We start from the raw sequence: 18,428 nt of genomic DNA on the forward strand, positions 1-18,428 counted from the left end.
AGGGCCTTTCTGTGCGGAGTTTGCATGTTCTCCCCGTGTCTGTGTGGGTTTCCTCCGGGTGCTCCGGTTTCCCCCACAGTCCAAAGACATGCAGGTTAGGTTAACTGGTGACTCTAAATTGAGCGTAGGTGTGAATGTGAGTGTGAATGGTTGTCTGTGTCTATGTGCAGCCCTGTGATGACCTGGCGACTTGTCCAGGGTGTACCCCGCCTTTCGCCCGTAGTCAGCTGGGATAGGCTCCAGCTTGCCTGCGACCCTGTAGAAGGATAAAGCGGCTAGAGATGATGAGATGAGATATGGCACGAGCTACTTCTGATAAAATCGTGCGCTCTGATTGGTTCCTTGGCGGGCAGTATTTTCCCATAATGCCCGTGGGCGATTACGGACTTTATTTCCAAGGCGCCGGCTTTCAATGTTGCAAAAAACAAACAAAATGACAAAAAAAGATTAATTGGAAATCCATTTTTGTCTCACCTGCGTAGCAGTTTTGCGAGACATAGCGGTCACTTTTCCGGATGTTTTTCTGTCCATCTGTAAAAACTTAGACGTTTTCAAATATCTCCAAAAGTAAAGGTGATCCTGTGCCTATAATGATTGTCTTTTTAATCTTAGAAATAAAAAAAGCAATATAATAAACTCCTTATTAACCTCGCTTACTGAGGTTTGATATTTTTCCATAAAGACCGAGCAAGCGAGGTTAATAAGTCGTTATTATTACACAGCTTTGTTGAGTACTTTGACCATAGAATGTCGTAACTGACCAATCAGAGTCAGTTATTTCTGCGTAACAAACCGTTGCTATGAACAACATACTGTTATAGACCATGTCATTAGTACAAGCAATAAAATAAATAAATATTTTGTGTCAAAGTGTTGATTTCTTTAGTGTGTAGCTGTGTAATATTAGTGGGATCATGTACAGTGAGTTGGTCATTTTTGTGAAATAAACCCCTTCACACAGTGATTTAAGGCCCCTCTGCTTATTGTCAGGGTCCTGCGTCACCTGTTGGGGTTTATTTCACAGTAATGACCAGCTCGCTGTACATTATCTCTTACATGGGGACGCAGATATAAAAGAAGAGGTCCCCCCAAAAAATGTTGTTTTTTTTTTAATGAAGGTACATTATGGGTAAAGGATTAGACAAATGTCAACAGAGAAGTTGATGACCTTGTATTAATGTATTTCTGAACAAAATATATTTTAATACCTAGTTTTAAATAAAAACCTGTTTTCCCCAATAACTTTATATTTAAAACTTAGGAAAAGAAAGCACTTTTAAACGCAAGTTTAATAAAAGACTCCTGGTGAAGCTCCCTTTTGAAACCGATTGCAAAGCTTCATCAGAAACACATTTCATTTATAGTTAATCCATTTTAGATAATTAGTTTTGATTTCTTTGACACTTTTCTTGGTCTCTGCATGCACTAATTGCATACGTGTTTCATGCTGTTAATTTCATCATTATGAGTCTAAAATAATAGAAAATAAATTTAAAAAATGAAGAAAACTCTTCTATGAGCATGGGTGTCCAAACATTTGACTGGTTTATAATATTATTTCACCTCAAACAGGCTTAATGATGCGGTTTATGACACTATTAAGTCGTACTCTTGCTGTAATTAGTGCTTGAGTTTTCTTGGAGCCAGAGAACTCTTCTCACCTGTCTAGATGAGCCACACTGAGAGGACACATGCACCAGGATTTGATTCACATGGACCAAGCACTAGATATAGGAAAGAACTTGCACAGCTTTCTATAAAATTGGACAAAAGGTACAATGATAAAGTGTCCTTTGAAACAGTGTTATGTGTAATATCGGCTTTTTCTGTTCTTTTCCTTACAAATAATGCAGATACAGCTTCAGGGTGTGGGGTTGAATCCTGACCTCTGGTTATTGTCCATTTGGAGCTACATGTTCTCCCAGGGTCTGTGAGGTTGTGTTCCTTCCTTGTATCCAGTATTCCTGGTATAGACTCTTACCAGGATAAAGTGGTTATTAGGTATGTAACAATATACGGTATTGTGTGATGATAAATCGTGATACAAATTTATGACGATTCAAATTGATGAAATTAAACAAAAAAGAATTGTAATTATTATTAGGCTGTGTCATATTTGTTTTTCCTAGCTGTAATTGCATTGTTTTGACAGCAGAGGGTGCAATAATGCACAGTGGTGGAAATACACGGGACTTCACCCAAGGTGGAAGTCACACAGCTCTAATGGCACGAAAACACACAAAAAAACAAATCTAAAATGGGAAAGAGCTGTTGTGTGATTGATTTTTAAAGTGATTTGTACAATTCAATTGGAGTTCTCTTTTTACAGACTGCTGAAAGCTAAAGAAAAGAGAAGAAAAATGGAGGTAGTACAAATGTTTATAAAAGTTCATGAAGAAAAGGCCTATTTGTTATTAACTTTTTTATTTTTAATAAAAGGAATATATTAGTTAATATGCTAGTAATAAGCTACAAATGTTTACAAGCTACAAAAAATATTGTTGTTATTAAGAAAATGAAATAAAATGAATTTTACTTAAATTTAACAAAGGGATATTTATGTTAATGAAGATTAGGAAAATAAATGCATTTTTTGGGAAAAAAAAGTTCCTCATTTAGTATTTTTTCAAAAAATATCTTGGGAAAATCAAATTGTGAACCCAATATCTCAAATCGAATTGTAAAGTAGTGGTCACAGAAGATGAATGGATTAATGTTTATGAACAAACAATATTTCTTACAAAGGAAAGTCATTTGAGACAAATGTGACCACTCACCGAATCCAGGGACACATATCGGCCGAAACGAATCCGAGATAATCGCAAAAGAAGCATTTTTTTTTCGAAATTTGTGATTTTTGTTTTTTTCCATCATGTGCAAGTTGAGATCTTGAAGAATGCAATCAGTATTTCAGATAATAGATTGTTTTGTTGGAAAAGCATACATTTTTTTGTTGCAAATTGTCTCGTTTTTGTCAGGACTGTAGCCTGCTGGGGGGTGTGGGTAAATTACCATATGGGCCATTCACATGATGATTTAAAGTCATTTGTTTTTTTTTCCGCGAATCAGCTGTATGATCCGAGTTGAGCTCATGGCTACTTAACCTGCATACAGGTGTGTAATTTCACTATGGAATGAGTTACTAAACAGAGCGCAGAGGAGCTGAAACACCGCGAAGCAAACAGACACACGGTATTTACATCGGAGATAACCATTTCTAGCAAAAAAAACCGCAACCTCGTTTTCCAGATTGAATGGAATACTTGAATGATTGGATGATACACGGACCGTTCTAGGACTACATTATTCCATCGGAGGCATTGGTGTGTGCAAGGCGCCGTTTCTCTTTCTGATGGGGTAAGTTTATTAATCTAAGGCTGTGTGGTTATTTTTGCATGTAACGGAGAGTGTTGTGGTTTGGTTAAGCCTAGGTCACAACCGGACATGCGATTTTTTGGCCGTGTGATTTTTGGCGTTTCCCAAATCGCTGCGGGTTTTTTTTTTTTGTTCACGGAGAAAGACGCGCGTTGGCCGTAAGTTTGTCTTGCAACCTGAAAAAAAACGTAAGCGCCCGTAGAGTTTGTTTGACATGACAAAGAACCTCTGTGGCCGGTCTGCGGCTCGAAAATCAGCACATCACACGCGCGCTCTCGTGCTTTTCACACGCGCGCTCTCGTGCGTTTCATGCGCGCTCTCCGTGTGTTTCTTGCGTTTTTTGCGTGTAGGCCGGCTGTAGGAGCACGTACTGTACGGCCGGTTGTGACCGAGGCTTTACATGAAACTAGTGTTGTGTTAGTTGTGTCATCATCGTGCTATCTTTCTTTCTAACGGTGTGAGTAATTTTTCAACCACAAAACGTTAAAGTATACTTTAGGACTTATTTTTGCACTTCATAATTGTGTTGGGCATACTTTGCATGGAAGGAAAATTGACGTGGTGATCTTTGTTTACATGAAAGTAGTATCGTGCTAGCTCGTAGGGGGTAGGGCTTTCCTTAATGTCATGCAAATGAGCAGCATTATGTGCCCGCCCTACACACAGAGTAGCTGAGATGGAAAACTTTGAGGGCGATTTTCTCCCTTTCCTGTTTTAAGAAGTATACACTTTCAAAAGGCCACACATTCTTCAAATATTGTCAGATCTCCACATGGAAGGCATCATTGGAAAGCTTAGAAACTGTACTTTCTGAATCTGTCAATAACTCAAAATGCCCCCGGGCCGACATGTGTCCCTGGATTCTGTGATCTGCCACAAATGTACAATTGCAAATGGTAGTTTGCATAATGTGAAACCAGTATCCATAAGGTCTCCTTGCTAATGAGCAACATTAGCCTTTGGCTTATGGACAAAACTAAAGAAGAAAAATATGAACAGAAAAAATATGGCTTGGCTGATTTGCTACGTTTGGGGACTGAAGCATTACAACTGTTTGAGAGTGATGATGTGTTAGCTTCATCAGCCTGATTGCGAAAGCTGTGCTAACACTTTAGGTGCAGTCTCTCAAGGCTTGGCTCCCTGTCGCAGTGATTACTAGATTGAGCTGAAAAATGTTGTGAAAGAAAAAAAGACTGGACATGAGCTATAAGTTTGGGAGATTGGAAATTCCCTCTCTACCAAGACAGTAGCTGCTTATAAAGATGACTAGCAATAGGTGTCTTTTTCTTCAAGGACTTAAGCTCTTCTCTTCTTAGCTTGGGTTGTATTTCCATCCTGCACTGCTCGTTTGTGTGAGACACAATGGAGCGGGAGGATTTAGGACAGTTGGCAGCTCACTCGTTCCTAGGAAGTGTAAGAGCTCTGAGCTTCCCCTGTCCCCTCTACCTGTATGGGCACTATAAAAAAAATAAAAATAAATAATACGTAGGGCTCTTTTTATAAATTCAAAATACGTGATTTGTGGTCATTAAAATGCTGTTTGGTCTTGGCATAATTTAATGTTGGATTCATTCTCTAAGTCGTTCACTGGATTCATTCCAGAAGTATCGGTATGTGATATATGCGTAAACCTCTACACTAGATATAGTAAGCAGTGGTTCATGATATGATTGAACTGAGGCATGAACTGAAGAGTAATGCCTAAATTATGAAGCTTTTGCCGCATTGTCAAAGTCCATGGAGATATTTAGTGCTGTGGACTGGCCATCAGTTTTATCCCTGAGGTAAAATGTACAAGAATTCAATTTTGTATTTTGTACAACAATAGGGTGGCACAGTGTCAGCATGTAGCGATCTGGGGTCCCCGGTTTGATTCTGAGCTCTGTGTGGAGTTTCGTATGTTCTTCCCGGGTCACCTGATTTCCTCCCACCTCCCAAAATCATGCAGCTACTGTAAGTGGATTGGCTACACTTGTGTGTTAGCCCATGTTTACATTAGACCGTATCAGCGGATCATCAGATTAACGTTTTTAAAACGATTAGTGTGCACACAGCAACACCAATACATGATTTGCGTGCACACAGCAACACCAATACACGGATACGCTCGGCTCCGCAGGCATCCTGCGCTCCAAATCACTCCGCCCTGAACAGCGAGTGCCCTCTGGAGGGTGCGCACTCCGGCCCTGCGCAGCTCACAGAGCACGCGAGTGAAGTGAACAAGCTGTGATTCGGGACTGAGCCGCTGTGTGTGTGATCCCAGCGCATATCACTTACCACTTGCAAGTGGAAGGATGGCAAGCCTAAAGACAATCATAACTACACAATGGGCAGTATTTGCATCAGTATTTGCAGTATTTTCATATTTTTATACTCTTTAATGAAAGGTGATACAAGGCGGAAGTCTGCGCCGTTTTTCAGCAGTCGCGTCACATGACCAACGCCAGCGAATCAGGAAGGTGGATGTCACAGTGACGTTGTCCAATGACGACGCCAGCTAGAGCTCAGCACAGCGTATCCGTGTATTCTCAATGTTTACACAGCACCGGAGCTGACACGATCTGGATTGAATACGTGGACGCTGGCGGATTCCCATTTCCCGGTGTTTCCAGGCGGTTTAATGTAAACGGACAGTGCATCCGCGAAGAAAACGAGACAGATACGGTCTAATGTAAACTTGGCCTTAGTCTGTATGCATGGTGCCCTGCGATGGACTGACATCCAGGGTGAATTCACCCACCTCATGCCCAGTTTTTCTTTGTAGATTTGGCTGAGGTAAACGTTATTAAAATCGATCTTTACTGTTAATAGTTTGGGGGTTGGGTGACTGATATAAAAAATAAGGGGGAAGGGCATTTGCTACTAATTTTACCAAAAGGGTCCCCCACCCCCACCCACGCACATGCACACACACCCGCGCACACATGCGCACACACACACATGCGCGCACACACACATGCGCGCACACACACACACACACACACACACACACACACACACACACACACACACACATCATTACAATTCAGAGAACAGCTTTAGTATCAGACTCTTCTACATTCTGCCAGGAAATATAGAGAAAGTGATTCGAGCTGCACAGTCACAGCTTTTTTTATTTTCCTTTTTATGTTCTGTTTAAAGAGATCAAAGTTATGGCTCTCAGCTTTTACTCAAAATGTAACTTAAATATGAGTAGGGCTGGATCTGAATATTTGGATATTCGTTCATTGGGTAGGTATTCGGTTTTCAAACACCAATTAGCCTAACCTGCATGTCTTTGGACTGTGGGGGAAACCGGAGCACCCAGAGGAAACCCACGCGGACACGGTGAGAACATGCAAACTCCACACAGAAAGGCCCCTGTTGGCTGCTGGGCTTGAACCCAGAACCTTCTTGCTGTGAGGCGACAGCGCTAACCACTACACCACTGTGCCGCCCTATAATTTATCCATGATCAGAAAAATTGTCTCAAGCTTTTATTATGTCAAAAAGTTCATAGATAGGACCTCTTTCAGCCAAACTCTTTGGGATTACAAGCATGCATAAAACACACCAAACCTTTTGGAAAAGATTTTCTGTGCCATCCATCTCAGTCGAGATCGGACAAATGTCTGACTGAGTCCTTCCTGAGTCATGCTCAACACCCCAACTCCACCACCCCAACTCGCTTTGAACATTTGCTTTTAATTACTACTGAAGCTCCAGAGCCCCCAAAAATGGTACTTGGGACAGCCCTAAGTGTCAGAAGAATTTTCTTGGACATTTTCATTTTGCCAGATATATGCAAGAAGTTATTACAGACATATTACTTCTCTGAAACTAGGAATAAGAGAAAACTCCCAAAGTTGCATATATTTCAACTCCCATCATCCTCAGGCCATGACTTCATCACAGTTCCTGATCCAGCTCCTATCGCCACTCATGGGCCACATCCAAATATGCGTACTTCTATACTATTCGTACACAAAAAGTGGTATGCATGGTGTCCAAATACTCAGCAGGTATTTAACAGTAAGCAAACAGTACCTGGATAATCTACTACATCTGTAGGATGCAAACGTACTACAATATGCTACAATGCGCTATCCCATAATTCAGCTGGAGCCTCTGAATAACTAAAAAAGAAGAATTCAACCAGGAAAAGGAGAAAGATGTCTGTCCAAAGTGAAGCCGGTTGTTGCAGCAGCATACAAATATATCAGGAAGAGTTGAAATGTTTCTGCTGCTGCAGAAATTAATAGGGTTTGATTTGTCTGTACTGAAGGTTGAATTAACAAAGTATGATCTCGGAATGTAGACCTCTGCCGCCTAGGAGATTCTGCCTCACAGATACGGGAGTAACATTCACTGACACAGCTGTTCAGAGATGTTTCTCAGTTTATTGAAAAACAAACATGAGTATCCACATTCAAGAGTGTGTTGTAGCTAAGTGATTGGAACATGGGATCTAAGAGTGTGGTGTAGCTATATGTTGGGAAGATATGATTTACGAAGCCAAGCTATCTGTGTATGACAGGGTAACGTCAATGGGTGATGAAGGATTACATCACTGATCAGGATAGCCTTATGAATTCAGAGAGCAGATTTCAAGTGTTTATTTAACTGGAACTAGCCAAAACAATTAGCAAGCAAACTGGTTAAAATCAGTTGCAAGCATGCCAAACAGATATCTCTATCAAGAAATATATATATTATTATTATTATACCCCTGCTCCGAAGGGGGGGGGGGGGGGGGGGGGGGGGGATACTGTTTTTTTTTATTTTTACCTCTGTCCGTCCGAAACACCCTTTTTCTCAGCAGCCACAAATCATAGCCACTTGGTACTTGGTACCAAACTTCAGCTTGGGGTTCTATACCATGTGTACCATTTTCAGGTCTGTCACACATCAACTTCCTGTTTACTGACTGAATGTATTTACGAAACATATAGGGTGGATTTTGACACTGTTTCAAGAAGCAAAATACTATTTCAAAATGACAGTTTACCAGGACGCTATTTGAAATCCCTGGGGAGAACAGTGCTCTTTGCTTACTTGTTTCAGGGTACATTATTTGTTGAAGTCAACATTCATAATAAGTGTCCTATTCCTTCGATTGCTTTCATTCTGATATAAGCGAGAGCGGGGGTATATGTAAGTGAGCAGTAGCTCACAGTTAATCTTGTTTATTTTGTGCCACATGTGTGTTTATACATCACCTGTGAGCATCCGGTAAGACGGTGGTGGAGTGCGTCCAAATTGTCCTTACTACTCGCTTGCATACTCACAGAACATACTACAGTTATGGTTGGGCAGTAGGCCTACATACTGAGAATTTGGATGCAGTCATGGTCATTTGATTACTAATGACACGAATATGTATGCAGTCACATGACTCTTTAAATAATACAAACTCACAAACTCTCAGTGTTACTTTTGCGAAGTCTTGCTCTCCAGCATTGTGCCGGTGTTGATGTCGAGTCTTTGTTATTTGCCTGTTTTGATAAGACAAGAGCCAGTCTTTTATAGTTTATATCTGTTTTCTGATCACTTGACCATTTGCTTGCCTCATATTTCTGATTATTTGCTGAGCCCTTTTGTTTGCTTGCTACACTGATTTCCTGTCTGCTTCATGACGGTTGTAGTTACTTTACTGTATAAGTGTATGAAAGAATCTGAATTGCCTTAATTTGTTATTTTATCTATCTATCTATCTATCTATCTATCTATCTATCTATCTATCTATCTATCTATCTATCTATCTATCTATCTAGTGTCTTGCAAAAGTATTCATCCCCCTTGGTGTTTATCCTGTTTTGTTGCATTACAAGATGGAATTAAAAGGGATTTTTGGAGGGTTAGCACCATTTGATTTACACAACATGCCTACAAATTTAAAGGTGAAAATTGTGGTTTGATTGTGACACAAACAATAAGATGAAAAAAAAAACCCAACAGAAATCTGGAGTGTGCATAGGTATTCACCCCCTTTCGTATGAAACCCCTAAATAAGAGCTGGTCCAAACAATTCACTTCATAATTCACATAATTAGTTGATTAAGATCCACCTGTGTGCAATCAAAGTGTCCCATGATGTCTGTATAAATCAATCTGTTCTGGAAGGACCCTGACTCTGTAACACTACTAAGCAAGCAACATGAAAACCGAGGAGCCTCCAAACAGGTCAGAGACAAAGTTGTGGAGAAGTATAGATCAGGGTTGGGTTATAAAAAAATCCCAAACTTTGAATATCCCAGGGAGCACCATTAAATCCATTATAGCAAAATGGAAATAATATGGCACCACTACAACAAACCTGACAAGAGAAGGCCGTCCACCAAAACTCACAGACCGGGCAAGGAGGGCATTAATCAGAGATGCAACAAAGACACCAAAGATAACACTGAAGGAGCTGCAAAGATCCACAGTGGAGATGGGAGTATCTGCCCATAGGCTCACCTTAAGCTGTACACTCCTCAGAGTGGGGCTTTATGGAAGAGTGGCCAGAAAAAAAGTCATTGCTTAAAAAAAAAAATCACGTTTGGAGTTTGTCCAACAGCATGTGACAGACTCCCCAGACACATGGAAGAAGATTCTCTGGTCAAATTAGACTAAAATTGAACTTTTGGCCATCATGGGAAATGCCATGTGTGGCGCAAACCCAACACTCTGAGAACACCATCCCTATGATGAAGCATGGTGGTGGCAGCATCATGCTGTGGGGATGTTTTTCATTTGCAGGGACAGGAAAGCTGGTCAGGACTGAAGGAAAGATGGATGGCACTAAATACAGGGCAATTCTGGAGGAAAACCTGTTTGAGTCAGCCAGAGGTTTGAGACTGGGACGAAGGTTCACGGTCTAGCAGGACAATGACCCTAAACATACTACTAAAGCTACACTGGAGTGGTTTAAATGGAAACATTTAAATGTCTTGGAATGGCCTAGTCAAAGCCCAGACCTCAATCCAATTGAGAATCTGTGACATAACTTGAAGATTGCTGTACACCAACGCAACCCATCTAACTTGAAGGAACTGGAGCAGTTTTGCCTTGAGGAATAGGCAAAAATCCCAGTGGCTAATAGAGACATACCCCAAGAGCTGCTGTAATTGCAGCAAAAGGTAGATACTTTTGAATACTTTTGAATACTTTTGCAAGACACTATCTAAAATCAGTATTCATTAGATGCCAGCCATAACCACTTAAATTGTTTTAATACATGACAAATGCATGCTGATCACGGTCTTGTCTAGAGGCCCATGCACTATGAATAATGAATGTTGGCATGACATGCAGCACTGTCGATCCTCATTGAAAACAGTGTTTAGCTCTCCTGTCTGGATGGACACTTCATCATGAATGCATGCCTTTATTTGTGGCCGTACTGATAGTGATGTGGTCTGCTGGCCAATGCTATCACGTAAAGTGTCTCTTGTAAATGGCCAGTGCTGGCAGTCACTGTGGTAGCGGATTTATAGGTTTCTTCAGGACCTTGGCTGCAAGCTTTGGAATTGAAAATTGAGGTCCTGAACACCTCAGTTTTTTCACCCACTCAATAACCAGCTCCTAGCATTTTTTTTTTTTTTTGCAGTGTTTCAGTTACTACTACCTGCATATGTTGCAGTTAAAACAGCATTGCTGGTTGAAGTGAAATTGGTTTATTCTGTAGTTTTAGCACAATAAGAGTTGAGTCAGTGCTGAAATTGGAAAATGTACACCATGTGACACCAAGAAAATAAACCTAAAATAAAAGTGTATTTTTGTTTAAATGCAATTAAATACATAATATTCAGCATTATACCTACCGCATATCATTGTGTATGCAGGAAGTACCGTATTTTTCGGACTATAAGTCGCACTTTTTTTCATGGTTCGGCTGGCCATGCGACTTAAGGCCAATTTATGCTGACAACCCAGTCCTCGCAGATGGTGTCGCAGACAGTGTCTGCGTAGCCCCCCCACCTTCGCAGACGCTCTGCGCGCACCTCCCAAAAATTGTGACCGCCGCAGAAGCCTCGCAGACAGCGCCGCAGACAAGAGGGCTCTGATTGGTCCACTCTACATCCGCTGTACACGCACTTCCGCTTCCCTACTTTCCCGGTTTGTTTTGTTTTCACGACCGGCATTTTTAAAAACACGAGCGAAGATGGAGCAGCACGAAGAGCGGTTGATTGAAGAAGTACTTACATCTATACGACTCCAGTTCTAGTCATTATAAAAAAAAAAAGTTCTAGTCATTATAAGTAACCGGAGGATAAACACTCCACTAACCACACCCACCAACTACTCCTAGCGATTTCGCGACCCCTTGCGTTGTGGCGGTGAATAACATCGCGCACGCCTATTACTCCCCGCTCAACAATAAATTACAACTGTCTGCGAAAAGCTATCTGCGAAAGCCTTGTCGCAAGAGCATGCAGAGGCCTTTATACTCCGGTGCGATGTATATATGTTTTTTTTTTTTTTCACCGTGGAATAACTGGAGCTGATGCCGAGTCTGACGACAGCCACGCAGAAGAAGAGGAAACGGCGCTTCGTCTGCTGCTGGAGTTGGCAGAGTTGTTCAGAAGCGACACCAAGGATGAGGAATTCAATGGATTTGCTGATTTGGAGTGAAATCGTCAGCTTGATAAACTTGATTGACCTGTGTTTTATTATTAATGATAGGCCTATAGTTATTTAAATAAGTTATGTAATGATTTTAGGCAGTGGCGCCGCCAGGCGTACGGCCGTACGCACTAGGCGTACCTTGGGGAGAGAGAGATTTTTTTTTAAATTATAATTGTTACCTGAATGCTTTGGCAATGCAACATAATTTGAGAAAGAGAGGGAGAGAGAGACGTGTGTGTGCCGGCGCATTTGTGTGCTTCAGGAGTGGGCGGGGTGTGCGTGACCGAGAAAGCTCATTGGTCAATGCAGTAAGACGTCTCAAAACATACTTGAGGTATTTCACCTGACGTCACAGGGTCACGTGACGCCCCGGTGTCCACCATTTTGGACGGCAAGCTAGCTAATGTCAACAACAGTAGCTAGTATGTTACTGTAGCAATATTTACGTTCAGTCATTTGGATGACTGTTAAAACCTTTCAGTCTCAAGTTTTTCCTTTACTGGATTTACTAGTTTACTGAGCTAGCGCGCGATGGCTCCCGGCTTGGCCGGCGAGCGCGCGATGGCTCCCGGCTTGGCCGGCGAGCGCGCGATGGCTCCCGGCTTGGCCGGAGAGCGCGCGATGGCTCCCGGCTTGGCCGGAGAGCGCGCGATGGCTCCCGGCTTGGCCGGAGAGCGCGCGATGGCTCCCGGCTTGGCCGGAGAGCGCGCGATGGCTCAGTAAACTAGTAAATCCAGTAAAGGAAAAACTTGAGACTGAAAGGTTTTAACAGTCATCCAAATGACTGAACGTAAATATTGCTACAGTAACATACCAGCTACGATGTTGTTGACATTAGCTAGTGCTAACAGCTAGTTGCTAATACACTGCTACAACTACACCGACCCTAATAATACAGTTCTTAGTCATTGCCTGGTAACAGCAAATTTATAACGGGCCATGTCTCAACAGACTAAGAAGTTATTTCAATGACATTTAATAACATTTTGTTTATCCTGAGGACCGAAAGTAAATGAAAATGTGAACAAACCTTAGCTGTAATCAGATGGCGACCACCGGCTCCAGGGACGACCCGCTGATGTAGGCATGTTACCCAGCCTGACACAAAATATTTGTAGGCATCCAAACTCTTGTACGCTTTCAGATCAATACCTGTGTATGGCGATGGGTTTTTAACGACATAGGTATACAGATCATGTGGGCCGAAGTCAGGTAAAGACGAGGGCTTCGTGTACTTCCGTACGTCAGTGAACAATCCTGGTGGAAGCAGGTAAACGTCGTTCTCTAAGCCTGCTAACCTCAATTTTTGCAAATACCTCTCCCTCTGCTCGCCCTGTAAATGCCCTACGTCGCTGGATAGTGAAGGTGTTTTCTGTATCTCGCTCCTTTTTCTTTTATGTTTTTCGTTTGTCGCCTTCCTCGCATTCAAACTGATTCGAGCCGTGCCGTCCAAAATGGCAGCATCACATGACTTGGTCACGTGAGTGAAATACCTCAATACCATGAGTGATACAAGGCTCACTGGGCTTGCGCTCATGAACATTCATTTTGATATGGAGATTGACAGCGAAGAGATTATGAGGCAGTTCGACGCTACAGGTAGAAGACGAATTAACTTTAAATAGGCACAATTTTGCTCGGTGATTGGGTGCGCCTTTACCTAGCGCTTGGTGGGCTGGGGACAGGACTGCGCTTGTGGTGTAGGTCTGTGTGTACTCGTGCGTGCGGTAGTGCTGAGCAAGTTCACTAGATTCTAATCGAGGCTATAAAGAGTTTATTGTTTATTGTCGTGTGTAGTTCACATATGTTGTTCAAATATCAGCCTGTGTTCATGGAAGGCTATTGTTCAATTTCAAGTTAAAGTTCTATCGTTGTTTTGTGTATAAGCCTATAGATCGACTCTTCATAGAAACTGCAGCACGCAAGCGTTTTTTTTTTGGGGGGGGGGGGGGATTACACCGCTAGTGCATACCTTACAGTTCAACCCTGCAGGCGCCCCTGATTTTAGGCAGTGCTTAATTTGTGAAGTGGGAGGTCCCGGAACGCAGGAGGTGGGTGGGTCCGGTGACTCAAAAAAAAAAAAGGCGGGGGGTGGTTTACTATAACTTTACGCACACGCGCTTATTGTGTCTGTAAAAAAAAATAATAATAATATCAGACATTATGATCTTAGAAAACGCTTTAGTGACGAACAGTTACAGACAGTAATATGTCGTGATATTATGTTATAAAATATTATTTTTTATTAGGCTATATATTAAATTTTTCTTCTAAAATAACAGACTGTACTCATATCACAACCGGTTTATTTCACCATTGGAGATCAGATCACACAAGACATGAGTTAAATGACTCATTTTAAGGATTTAAGTAGGGGATTTAAAAGCACTGCCAGCAGGATTTCGTGGCTCAGGTGGGTAAGGTGCCATACCATAAATCTGGGGACCCGGGCTCGATTCCGACCTGCGGTCATGTTCCAAGCTCTCCCTGTTTTTCTCCTGCTCATTAAAAGCAGTGCCAGCAAACATAAGTGCAATCAATTCAAGTAATAGTTAAGAAATAAAGGGTTTACAAAACAAGTTGGAGAATTCATTTTAAACATTTTAGTAAGCTTTCTTGTTTTTTTGCCATTTTTTCCACAGCGCAAGCTAACGGCTACAAAAAACCCGGTGTTCTATTGAGCGGAAGTATACACCCCATGTCCCCCCCCCACCCCCCTTCCCCTTTCGCATAGATTTTGTGGATGTCATAGGAGAGAAATCAACAACAGATATCAAAATTAAAACCGAACACTAAACAAATTTTTATTTACTTATTTAATTTGTTTGGGGGCGGCATGGTGGTGTAGTGGTTAGCACTGTCGCCTCACAGCAAGAAGGTCCTGGGTTCGAGCCCCGTGGCCGGCGAGGGCCTTTCTGTGTGGAGTTTGCATGTTCTCCCCGTGTCCGCGTGGGTTTCCTCCGGGTGCTCTGGTTTCCCCCACAGTCCAAAGACATGCAGGTTAGGTTAACTGGTGACTCTAAATTGACTGTAGGTGTGAATGGTTGTCTGTGTCTATGTGTCAGCCCTGTGATGACCTGGTGACTTGTCCAGGGTGTGCCCCGCCTTTCGCCTGTAGTCAGCTGGGATAGGCTCCAGCTTGCCTGCGACCCTGTAGAAGGATAAAGCGGCTACAGATAATGAGATGAATTTGTTTGATTTTTTCCCTTTGTGATGGTCACGGAGGTGATCTGATCCATTTAAATAGCTGCCGGAACACCGAATGAAATGAAAATAGCTGCCGGATCTGACAACGGAGGTTACGGATCTTGTTCCGTCATGTTCCGGCTCAAATTAAGCCCTGATTTTAGGCCTATAGGCTATTGAATAACTTGATGTTATGGTACATATTCAGCCAGTTTTTCTCTGGGCTATTATAAATGATTTTGTTTTGCATTTTTAAAAATAACTCTCCTTCCAAGATGAACTTTATTCTTCGTCTCTGATGTTATGGTGTTAATGGTCTGAATAACGTTTAAACCCTTTGGTGACTGACCCCTTGAAAATGGTTCCTCCAGGAACCATGACGTTTCAGTTGTCAAGACAACGGAAAAACTAAAATACAAATACAAATACAAGAGCATTTTGTTTTGTGCACAAGAGCATTGTGACGTATCTTTCTGTTTTTGTATTTTAGTTTTTCCGTTGTCTTGACAACTGAAACGTCATCGTTCCTGGAGGAACCATTTTCAAGGGGTCAGTCACCAAAGGGTTAATGTTTTTATCTGATATGACGTTAACTGGCAGGCGCACTTTCTGCCTGTTTTTTTCTCTGAGCGGTTGTTGTTTTTTTCACTAGACGGTTGTTTTTACTACCGTACCTGTCTTTGGAGATGATATACCTATAGCCTACTTGACCTCTGATTTGATGAAATAAAATTCGACAAAAATGAAGAATTACACTCCTCGATGATGGCTACAGCTTTAATAACAAAGATGAAAGAGCCATGGGGCGATAATAAGCCCTACCGGTAAAAATATTCTAAAAGCAAACTGATTAATGCATCAGTAATAGGCTACTAATATTAGTTATAATAATAATATAGGCTATTAGTAATAACGATAGTGATAGTATTAAAGATAGTAGTAGATATTTAAAATAATCAGACTAGGCTACTTACAGGGCAAAGGGCGCGTTATCACTGCTCAGCTGTTCGTTTATTAAATAAACAATGCAGTCGCGCAGTAACCACGCGCCGCTTATCAGATAGAATCACAGATTCTATGGATAGAATAACCCTTCAAAAAAGTGCGACTTGTAGTCCGGTGCGACGTATATATGGTTTTTTTGTCTTCATAATGCACTTTTTGGCTGATGCGACTTAAACTCCGGAGCGACGTATAGTCCGGAAAATACGGTAGTTATTGTTTGAGGTTTTTAAAGACAAACTTAAAAGACAAACAAGTGTTGCCAGGCAAAACAAACCTCGCCTGGCAGCACTTATTTTATACCTATGTGTTGATAATGGTAATATTTCCTCAATCGTCAGCTGTCAGGTTATAGTCCTATGAAAACCCATGACCTTCAGTTTGACCTTTCAGGGTCACTCAAGGTCAAATGTCATAGTGCCAAATGAAAGCCCATATGACACTTCCTATAAGTTGATAATGATAAATATCTGTCTACCATCAACCATTTTCAAGTTACAGCCCTTTGAAAATCCATGAGCTTGAGTTTGACATTTCAGGGTCACTCAGGGTCAAAGATGATGGTGCCAAATGAAAGGCCATATGGGAGTTCCTATATGCTCATAATAGTAAACCTCTGTCTATCGGCAAACGTTTTTGAGTTATAATGGAAAATATGTTATTTTGACTGAAAGGTTGACCTTTCTGGTGACCTTGACCTTCATCTTGACCTGATTACCCCCAAAATTTAATCAGGTAATCTACAGACTATTTCCCACCTACCCTGAAAATTTGAAGTCAATCGGTGCAACCGTCTAGACACTAAATTGTTAACAGACAGACACACAAACAAACAAACAAACAAACAAACAAACAAACAAATCGCACTGATTCCAATACCTCGCCCGCAATGGAGTCAGCGAGCGAGGTAATTAGCCAGCCTGACAGATCAAGACTAGGTAGTGTGCACTTTTACAATTTGGCCAAGGTCAACAGAATGCCAAATCATAAATAGCACTTCTATCATAATCACGCAATTCTGCAAAAAAGCTCAATGTTTCAGAACGATTGCTGTTACTTGGTTGGTTTTGCCTTTCATTTCTGTTCCTGAAGGCTTCTCAAATACAGCAGTATTAAGTTAGCCTTTTAGTATTGCAGGTGTTGTGTTCCCTCTGGGCTGGCTTCACTCTAATAGTTGGATACCAGAGGTCCAGGCACTCCTCTGTAATGGAATCATTTAGTAGCTCTGTTGGGATGCTCGCCTTTCCCAACTCTATGGAAATCCATTTATTTAGATGAAGATACAGCACAGAAGTACATCTAGCACATCCTCCTTAACAGAATGGAGGCTCCACTAAATAGATAATCTGGAAAATCATGTTTGTGTCTGTACTGAGCATTGCTGCTTGCTACTGATCAATGCTTGATTAATAATTAGCAGGAGTGGAAAATACTTGTAATTGTACTTCATTACTGTGCTGATGTATTATGTTGGGGTGTTGAGTAGTACTGAAATTGAATGCTCTACTAAATTACATTTCCAAGAAAAAACATCATATTTTTTTTTCTTTTTACTCATTATATCTAAACCTTTAAAGGCCTTTTCTGTTCCAGTCAATGATGGTACAGTCTATAAAAGTATACACATACAGATCAAGAGGTTCAGTTTATGTTTACCAAACATCAGAATGGAGACAAAATAGGATCTCAGTGACACTGACCATAGCATGGCAAGCGGAGGTTCTCCAGGTGAAAATATTAGATTAGATTCACTTTATTCATCCCACATCGGGGAAATTCATGTGTTACAATAGCAAGAAAATGTCAAACAGATAACAAAATAAAACTGAAATAAAAATTAGACAAACGAAGGATTAAATACAGAGGGCTATTTGCGTTATCTACCGTGAAAAAGTATAGAAAAATTGCCTTATTGAGAGGCTCGGAAAAATTGCACATTACAGGTAGACTCTGTATATATTCACACATATATACATAAATTATATATATATATAAATATAAGTATGCATAAAAATAGGTTAGGGCCTATATTATTGCACATAAAAATTGCATTGATGAGAGATGGCAGAGGTAGTAGTGGTGAAGTAGTGCAAATATAACGACAAACAGGTTATTGGTGCTACGTTACAAGTTGTGGGTGTTATACAGTCTGACAGCAGTAGGTATGAATGACCTGCGGTATCTCTCCTTCTTACACCATGGGTGTAGCAGTCTACTACTAAAAGAGCTGCTTAAAGCCCCCACAGCCTCATGTAGGGGGTGAGCGGGGTTATCCA

The 18,428-nt window shown here is 41.3% G+C and overlaps 1 protein-coding gene across 2 annotated transcripts in view; it reads left to right on the forward strand.

The window, feature by feature from the left end:
• cntn1a (contactin 1a) overlaps positions 1-18,428 on the forward strand; it is a 226,875-nt gene that overhangs the window by 91,924 nt on the left and 116,523 nt on the right. The window contains exon 1 of one of the 2 annotated variants that reach the window (XM_060914627.1): positions 1,937-2,001. The exons of the other annotated variant lie outside the window; for it this stretch is intronic. The gene's annotated coding sequence lies outside the window, so the exon portion shown is untranslated. Of the gene's footprint in view, positions 1-1,936; positions 2,002-18,428 lie in introns of those variants that run through there. 2 annotated transcript variants of the gene reach the window in all.

This window comes from Neoarius graeffei, chromosome 2, assembly GCF_027579695.1.
Source record: "Neoarius graeffei isolate fNeoGra1 chromosome 2, fNeoGra1.pri, whole genome shotgun sequence".
Taxonomy (NCBI): Eukaryota; Metazoa; Chordata; class Actinopteri; order Siluriformes; family Ariidae; genus Neoarius; species Neoarius graeffei.